Consider the following 10,073-nt stretch of genomic DNA (forward strand, 5'->3'; position numbering starts at 1 on the left):
GTGGAGGAAAGGATATTTTCTTCTAGAGGTTAAGTTGTATAGAATGGATTCCACCTCTATCCAGGCTGGGCCATGTCAGTATTCAGGGCCAAAAATAAAGACTGAGAAAAGGAGAACTGATTTGTACATTGACGGGGTTCAAAGAGTTCAGTATAAAGTGATGAAGAACCGTGCAGGCAAGAAAAAGTTCTTCAGAAGTACTTTCGCATTATAAATGGAACTATGTAGTTCCATGCTTTGTAAGTATTTGATGAGTAAAGGAATTAACTATCATTTTCTTAATATATGCCAGGCTCCATACTAAATGTTTTACTTAAAAGTTTTTTGTTTGTTTTAGCCTTATAATCATCCCATGTGGTACATAGTATCACTCCTGTTTTACAGGTGGGGATATGAAGCTCAAGCTCAAACAGCTATTGGGAAGTAGAGCCAGCTAGTGGTGAAACCTATGCTCCCACGTGGCAGCCAGCAGCCTGAGAATATTTCACCAAGAGTTCAGTTCTGGCCTACCATCAAGATTGGGCCATCCTGCCTTCCCTAGTGGTCCACTGGTTTAAGACTCTATGCTTCGACTGCATGAGTGTGGGTTTAATCCCTGGTCAGAGAAGTTCCACATGCCATGAGGTGGGGCCAAAGGAAAAAAAAAACAAAAAACAAAAAAAGATTGGGCTATCCTGCATTTGTTGTAACATGGATGTATGCAGAGATTATTATACTAAGTGAAGTAAGCCAGACATAGAAAGACAAATATCATATCACTTATATGTGGAATCTCAAAAAAATACAAATGAATTTATTTACAAGACAGAAATAGGCCCACAGACATAGAAAACAAACTTACAGTTACCAAAGGGAAAAGGGGGGAGGGATAAATTAGGAGTTTGGGATTAACATATACATACAACACTATATAAAATAAACAACAATCTACTGCATAGCACAGGGAACTATACTCAATATACTCAATAACCTTTAATAGAGAATATAAAGAACATATATATATTTACATACATATACACGTATGGGTTTTCCAGGTGGTGCTAGCGGTAAAGAATCCACCTGACAGTGCAGGAGATATGAGAGACTCAGGTTCGATCCCTGAGTCAGGAAGATTCCCCTGGAGGAGGAAATGGCAACCCATTCCAGTATTCTTGCCTGGAAAATTCCATGGACAGAGGGATCTGGCAGGCTACAGTCCATGGGGCCGCAGAGTTGGACACCACTGAGTGAGTGCACACACATGCACACACACACATATATATATGTATGACTGAATCACTTTGTTGTACACCTGAAACTAACATTGTAAATCAACTATATTTCAATATGAAATTTTTTAAATTAAAATAAAAAGGTAGAAAATCACAGACCTAAATAAAAAGCACTCAGTGTTCCATTAAAAGAAGAGAATGGGCTCTCCTGAAATTTGGGATAAACCATTTCCCCCTAGAACCCAAATTATTTCACTCCCACTGCCATGGTCAGTCAGCAGAACCAGAAAACAGGTGCCCAGAAGATGCCTGGGCACCGGGTGAGGGGTGGTGTTTTGTTCACATAGCATCTGAGAGAGATTTTCATACTTCTGCCACTATGATGGGTTCAAACCTACCCAGAAAGGTGATAGTCAGTTCTGACATTTAAAGACATAATTGAACCCTAAAGAGGAGAGGGGAATTGAGGGGGTCATGCTGCAATTACAGAATGGATTACATCTAGGTTTACTTGGTGAGATTTATTAGAGGAAAACAATTTGGAAACCAGAGTCTTACATAAGGCAGCAAGGAAAATAGAAAATGGTTCCAGAGACAGAGCAAAGACCTGGAAGAAGAAGGAAAGAGGAAGTGGGGAGAAGGGAAGCTGAAGCGACCTAGAGGAAGGGAGCATAATGTAAACTACCAATGAGGGAGGTGGACCAGAGCGACCAGCCTTGGGAGACGGTCTGTGAGAAGGGCGATGAATTAGAATGAGGGGCACTTGGAGAACTGTGGACTCCATTTGCCATTTCATCTCTTTACATGAAAATGAAAGATAATTTATTTGGCAGGAAATAAACAAAAACAAACCGTCTGGGTCTCTGAGTGCACTTGGATTTGTGTAGCCTGTCCCAGCTGCTTAGAAATGATTGCTGAGTCCTCAGTCTTGTCACCAGCAATGGGAACCCCTAGCCTCCTGATGCATTCAGTGGAAGAACAAATGAAAATCAAATGGGAAAAGGCAGGAGAGCTCCATGCTGCTCGTCAAGAGACGGAGGATGCAGAAACATAACCTTGTAATGAAGTGATTGAGAGATTGTTAAGACATCCCAGGTACAAGATAAATCATCATCTCAGTGACGTGATTGCCTGATTCCCTGGCAGACAATACACCAGGTGAACTTCCCCCTTTCGAATAAAGCAATCTCGCCCTGAGACAAGAACAATTTCCCTGCATATTGCCGAGGAAGTGTGAAGTGGCACTTTGGATAAGGGACTGAAAGTGCCTGTCAGACGTGTTCTCAGAGCCTGCCATCCACCCCAAGCTCTGGACACCCACCGAGAGAATTCTCTCTTGCTGTGCTGATTAATCTAGCCGCTCCTCCTCCCCGTGTGCCCCCACCCAAACTGGTGATGGTAATATGAACTTGTCAAACTCATCAATGGACTGACTGTTCTTAAGGAAGCAAAGCAACCGTTTGGGTTGCACTGTAGCCCATCTGCCTGTCTGTATCAAGTATGTTCTATGGAGCTGCCTCATTTTTTACTTTCTCTACAGAAGCCCAGCCGTGCATGGCTCCAGTCTAGGTCAGAAATAAGGAATTCAGTCTCTAGAAATGCAGTGTCTTGGCACTTCAATGGGGTTTGACTGATGGTGAAACTGAATGTGAATTTCAAGCAGGCCATTTCCTTTGACTACTTCAGGGAAAGGTTGTCATGAAGAGAGCGTTTTAAAACCAAAGAGGAGAGCTGGTCATTAAGCCTCAGGAGTGGCTGAATGCCAGAGAAGTCATTCACAGACTTTGGCCATAATGATATTATTTATACATTTCCATAATAAGCACTTAGTTCCGAGGGAGCGCAAATAGTTTTACACACACAAGTTTCTTAATCTTTGGCGTATTCCTCAGCTACAGAATGAGGATTAGTTTTATTAGCTTCATTTACAGATAGAGAAAAGGAAGGCTTAGAAAGGTTAAGTTTCTAGCTTCTGGTCACTGAGCAGATCAAGACATAAGCCATGGATGGAACTCCTGTTCCTGCCTTCCAGTCCAGGGCTGTTTTCCACCCCACTAGATACACACAAGAGAAGCACACAAGGCTCTCTTGCTCAGAACACAAGAACACGGCCAAGGGTAGGGGTGACAGACGGGAAGCCACAGCTCGGAATGGCACGGCTTGCGTTCTCGCTGCTGCACACCCTGCCCCCGGTAGCCCTGGAAACGCGAGGGAGGAGGGTGCCAGGGTGGGGGCTCACAGGCCTTTCTGGCAGCCTAGGGATGAGCACAACCGTGGAAATTCCGGGACTCCCTTCCCCATCTCCTTCCTGGATTAACAAGGAGAGGATGGTGCCCAGGGCAGCTGTACCATGGGAAGCGTGTTGTCTGGAGATGGAAGACCAGGCCCTGGGTTCTTAGTCAAATCATTTGCCTCCTGCCTGGAGGTGGCCATAAGCCCAGAACAGCTCACCAGTGGCAGCACCAACTGGGAGCCTGTGAAAAAGACAGATTCCAGGTCTCACCTCAAACCAATGAAATCACGTCCTGCTCCTCACAAGATCTCTCCATGATTCATAGGTTCATTAAACTTAGAGACTCATTTTTTCAGTGATTCAGTGTAGATGCCGGATTTATAGCATCTGAATTAGCACCCCTGATTCTCCACTCAAACCATCCATGTGACCCCAGGCATGTTCCTTAACTCCCATGCACTCATCTGTGAAATTAGGGACAATAAGACTGTCTACATCAGAGGTTATTATGAGGATTAAATGAAAGAATCCACGGCATTAAGGCTGATGAGAGACAATTCACACCATATATTATGAACAATGCCCACCACATAGCAAGGACTCCCAATATATGTTACCTTCAGTCTGTCTCTTCTAATTCATTTCAGTGTGACTGCACATGGTAAAATATTTGGAGGGGAACACATTGATTTGTTCTGGGGCCCCCATTTTTAGAACAGCTCTGTTTTATAACCCATATATCCTGCTGGATCTTTCCTCCAACCAATTTCCTGTCATTTGCTCCCCTCTCAAATTTTTGTTTACATGTCAAGGATGCCTGTGGGGGCACAAGACCCCCCATGAACTTGAGTTGGTCCCTGCCCCACGACTGAGCTACAGTCTCATCCATACCAGATCCCACAAGGATCCTGAATGCTATTCAGAACAATGCGTGTAAGCAGAACAGTGGGACAGTCCTCTCACCCACAGCCACCTGCAAAGCCTTGCATTGTCAGGAAGGTTTGGAGGCTAAACTGGTTTGTGACATGGGAAGGAAATAATGGGATGAAACCGGCTGCCTACTGTTCCCTTGACCTTTATTTAGCACACAGAGCTTTGTATAAAAACACGCATGCTTTCAGAATGAATTCTGCCAACCAAGTAAAGGCTAACCCAGGTTGGTCTATTCACCAAAGATCACCATTTCTTTAACTACTAGAGAGAGGTTTACGAGGAGAGGCCCACTTCTGTCCATGAACCCAGAATAACTTTATACAGGCCTTAATGAAGCAGTGGAACCAGGGCCAGTTCTTCATTTGGCCCCCAGCACCCACAACCAGGAAAATAGAGTGGAGGCGTACAAGGGAGCCTCCCTGACCGCTTGCCAGCCAGAGGGAACCACGTCTTACATTTTTAAACTTAATTTTCCAATGAGTACATGTCTTCAGGACCTAGTGATCAGAATTTCTGATCATAATACCTAAATTTTTTACCCTTCCCTTCCCTATTTCCTTCCTTCAGACCACAAGAAAAAGAGCTGAGATCTCAGGGTTAAGGGCTGAAATCAGTTGGCATCAATGAAAAGGGGAACAGATTTCATTAAGCAGTTAACCATCTGTTCACCAGAGAACCACCTGGAAATCTGAACCTTCAGAGCTGACAGATATTATGTTTTTTAAGCAGGTAAGACCCAGAAGTGTTAGTGATGTGTTCCCAAAAAATCCGCTCAATTATGAGGTGTTGCTACACAGGACTGCTGACGCGAATTCAGATCTTTCTCCTCTCCCACTCTTTCCTCCCAGCAGTTTGTTTACTTACCCTGTTTATCAACCCCATAAACACACTATGAGTTTAAATAAAGAGTGGGTGGGATCAAGCTCTGCCATGGAGAGTCCACTGGGGTTTTTCATTCAGGTCTCCCAAACCCCGGGTGCTCTTCCTGGAATGTGGACAACCTCTTATCTCCCAGGTGTGGATACTGCAAATGTTGCTTGCCATTAGTGGGCACACACATTTATAGCAGGGGTAGGATGTAACAGGAAGACATAGGCTTCCTGCTGTTCTCCTGACATTGATTCACTTGGAGTGGGGTGCATGTTTATATCAATGTAAAACAGCTGTCATGTAAACATAGCCTGCCATAAAGAAGCAAAACAAGAACCGAGTGACTAAGCAGGGGAGGGAAATAACTGGATTGAAGTATTTGCTGGGTGAACAACACACACATACACAAATGAAGAATTTGTTACTTTAGTTATTAAACATTTAATTTGGTAAAGGCTTCGTCCTAAAAGATGAATCCTGTAAATGGTCGGGCTTTGGCTTTCTCAAGTAAAACTGGAGCTGGCAAAAGTGCTGTGTTGACAACCTCGCAGATAGAAATGTGCACAAAACAGCTGGTTTGGGGGTCTCAGCACGATTTGTGCAAATGGCCTCCCTGTTCATGGGTGTGCTGACATCTCTATTTTTCATTTATGAAAAATCCAGGTGCCACTTAAACCTTGGCAAGGCCTCAGAAAGCCAAACAGAAAGTGTCTCAAGCATTTTCTACTTACTGCTCTGTCTTCCAGGAAATCCCAATATAACCCGTAGATTCTGAATGCAGAGATGACATGGATCAGCGGTGGCTTCTGTGAACTCTCTCCTCTTCAGGGGAGAAGGAGGTTGGGAAGTCAAGGCTGGACTTTGAACCAGCCATTAAACCCAAGCCACTCTTCCCACTCCTGAATGTCTTCTCTCGGTCCTCAGTCTCCAACACCTATCAGTATCACTGGCAGGGCTTGTTAAAACACTAATTGCTAAGACCCCACCTACCCCCAGGGTTTCCCAGGTGGCTCAGTGGGTAAAGAATCTGCCTGCAAAGCAGGAGACACAGGTGACGCAGGTTCAATCCTTGGGTTGGGAAGATCCCCTGGAGGAGGAAATGGCAACCCACTTTAATATTCTAGCCTGGAGAATCCCACTGACAGAGGAGCCTGGTGGGCTACAGTCCATAAGAGCATGCACACATGCTTCTATCCCCAGAGTTTACCGTTCAGCGCTTCTGAGGTTCGGGGAGGAGAGTGGAAATTTGCATTTCTAACAAGTTCCAGCTGTTGATCTAGTAAGTACTAGCAAGGGATGCAGATGCTGTTGGTCCAGAGATTGCACTTTGAGAACTCCTATGTTAGGAAAACTTGGGGGGCTGAGGCATTCCCTGAAAGTCCTGTTCTGTCTTCAGGATTCAAATCTGTTGATATCCTGGGGAAAGGTGAGCGTGGTTATCTCTGAAACAATGCTCTCAGGCCCAGAGCTGACAGGAACAGGACTATTCCTTGAAGAGGAAGGCATGGACATCTTCGACTCAGTGGCTGTACTGGGGGACAGTATTTGGTGTTACATTAACCTGGAACATCTGAGTCACATAGAACGAGGTCCTCCCCCGGCTCGCCTGGAAGTCACCAGGACAGACAATGTGCAATTCTCTGCCTGAATAGTAAGTTTCACTATGGATCCTCTCTCTCTCTCCTTCCTCATGACCAAAGTTGTTCAAGTGATTTAGAGCAAAAGATCAAGGGAGACTGTGGAATATAATGGAATGAGGACAAACTACCCTTGTTCTTCTTGAACATTTTCCCAACACTTCTGTGGCCCATTGACAAAACCATGGAACATTCTGTGAAACAATTTCACCATCTCTGATCCGTGTCACCTCCCAATTTCACATGCCAAGACACTCAAGTTTATCTGAGAATTCATTTCTGATAGGAAACTTCACTTTCTAGGTTATCTCTGTATTTTTGCTCATTACTTTATTTTTTTGCTCGTTTGCCCATTAACTGCTTTCCATCATGAGAAAGAAGTTGTAATATATCACCAAAATGACTGTGTCCTCTACAAGCAGAGTACTTCAAAGTCTGTTGGAGATGTGAGTATTTGCTTGCAAGCTCAGGGACTCACTCCCACACACTAGCCTTGGAGCGTGTGTTTCATCAAAATTATAAATTACGACAACCATGGAGCTTTGAGGTTGAAAGAACAAAGTTAAATCATTGCATGCCAAGGGTTGACTGGCTTGGGCTGACTTGAATTCTGGGTGCCAAGCCAGACCCCCTACACTAACTGGCTATGCATTTTTATCCAGGTCATTTCATCTTTCTGGGCCCCATCTTCCTTATCTGTGCTTTGGCATTTCCCTTGACTGGCCGGAAGATCACTGTTTTGCAAGGCAGTGAATTCCATTGTCGGGCAGCTCATTCTAAAGTCAAAAGTTTCTTCTGTAATTTATGCCCAAGTCTGACACCCTTTATCATCGACTCACTTTCCCTACTTGTGCCCTCTGGAAAAACACAGATAAGCCTCCTCCTTCATCATACCCTTGAAAACAGCAGTCATGGCCCCTTTAAATCTTCTCTTTTGGTGGTACGGCTGAAGTTCCCTCAGCGGTTTCTCATAGCTGCTGCTGCTGCTGCTGCTAAGTCGCTTCAGTCGTGTCCGACTCTGTGTGACCCCATAGATGGCAGCCCACCAGGCTCCCCCATCCCTGGGATTCTCCAGGCAAGAACACTGGAGTTGGTTGCCATCTCCTTCTCCAATGCGTGAAAGTGAAGTCGCTCAGTCGTGTCCGACTCTTTGCGACCCCATGGACTGCAGCCCACCAGGCTCCTCCGTCCATGGGATTTTCCAGGCAAGAGTACTGGAGTGGGGTGCCATCGCCTTCTCTGCCAAGATAACCTATACTAGTGCTATTTGGCTATGGCAGAAAGGAAATCCAAATTGATGCCACCAGGGTGATGTGATAGTTAAGGCATTTAGCTAGTGAGGGTACTTAGCTGATGCTTCAACATCTAAATCCCAGTTTGACTTTTATTATGCATGTGTTTTATAGTACAAATGATATTCTTCTGTGATATCAGAAATTCTTGGAGTTTGCAAGATTCTGAGATCAGATTCCTCTCAAATTATAAAGGTGAAAGACTTTCCAAATGGACTAAAGGAATCCAGTGGGTTGACAAGTATATGGTCCCCCTGATAATCGTGGAAGCTGAGCTTTCATCAGCCCTCTTCTGTTCGCTGGGTCACCATCAGATCACACAGGGCTTTTTCACAGGGACTGCTCTGCAGTAAGCTCTCCCTCATGCTTTGTTTGCGCTTATCACACACAAAGAGGCCACAAAGGAGATTGGCTGGCTACTCCACTGGCTTCAGAAGGAGATGGGATGCTACTCCTCGGTTTTTTGTGCCAAGAGATTCATCATATCACAGTAGTCATTGCTATTCAGGCTCTTGGACCTGAATCATGCAAATCTAACTCCAAAAAGATTGATATATAAACTAAAGTGCTCTTTCAAAATTTCTAATGGGGGCTGTGGTTTTATAGTGACTACAATATATATTTAATATGAAAGGGATTGCTTGTAAAAACTTAGGGAAGCCCAATTAGTAACTGCTAAATTGAGTACAGAATCTAAACCAAGAGAACTGAATGCTCTTGTGCTACATAAAATATTCCCTCTTAATAGGAAAGTACTTATCATCATGTCTGCTAACCACTGCCTTTCTTTCTTGGTTTGGGTAAATAATGACAAATCCACACCATCTAATTTCTCTTTTTCTAGACTCTAAACAGAGCAGTCACCTCCAGTAAACCTATTCTTTCTCTAAACAGGAGAAAATACAATGGTTTAGGTAATAGTCTTCTTAAGTTATGTTCCAAGCGTGAAGGCATTGCAGCTATCAGGATTACAGTAGAAGGTTTTCCAGTTCACTATCAGCTACACATTTAGAAACTATCTCTTAACATGGATGACCTTTCATCTATTTTAGCTTCCCAATTACTGACATTTTTGAATATGTAATGCATGCACATGGTATAAGAAATTTCTTTCAAAAGATATCCAGAAAAAGATATATAGTGAAAAAGTTCTCACCCACTCCTAATCCTCCATCTCCTCCCCAATCTGTTATCAGTCTCTTGTGCATTCATCCAAAGATAATCTATACATATTATTTTCTTTTGCATTGGAGAAGGAAATGGCAACCCACTCCAGTATTCTTGCCTGGAGAATCCCATGGACAGAGGAGCCTGGTGGGCTATAGTCCACAGGGTCGCAAAGAGTCGGACATGACTGAGCAACTTCACTCACTCACTCACATAAATCATAGTATATTATCCATGTTATTTTGTTACTTGTTCATAGAATAATATTATTTGTTAACAACTGTATAGAATTCCACTGTGTGGGTGTATCATATTTAATTAACTAGTCCTGACATTTAACTTATATACAGAATACAACATGTGAAATGCCAGGCTGGCTGAAGCACAAGCAGGAATCAAGATTGCCAGGAGAAATATCAATAATCTCAGATATGCGGATGACATCACCCTTATGGCAGAAAACAAAGAGGAACTAAAGAGCCTCTTGATGGTGAAAGAGGAGAGTGAAAAACCTGGCTTAAAACTAAACATGCAAAAAATGGAGATCATGCCACCTGGTCCCATCATTTCATGGCAAATAGATGGAGGGAGAAAATGGAAATAGTGACAGACTTTATTTTCTTGGGCTCCAAAATCACTACATACAGTGACTGCAGCCAGGAAATTAAAAGACACTAGCTCCTTGGAAGAAAAGCTATGACAAACCTAGACAGCGTATTAAAAAGCAGAG

This window comes from Capricornis sumatraensis, chromosome 18 (assembly GCF_032405125.1).
Source record: "Capricornis sumatraensis isolate serow.1 chromosome 18, serow.2, whole genome shotgun sequence".
Taxonomy (NCBI): domain Eukaryota; kingdom Metazoa; phylum Chordata; class Mammalia; order Artiodactyla; family Bovidae; genus Capricornis; species Capricornis sumatraensis.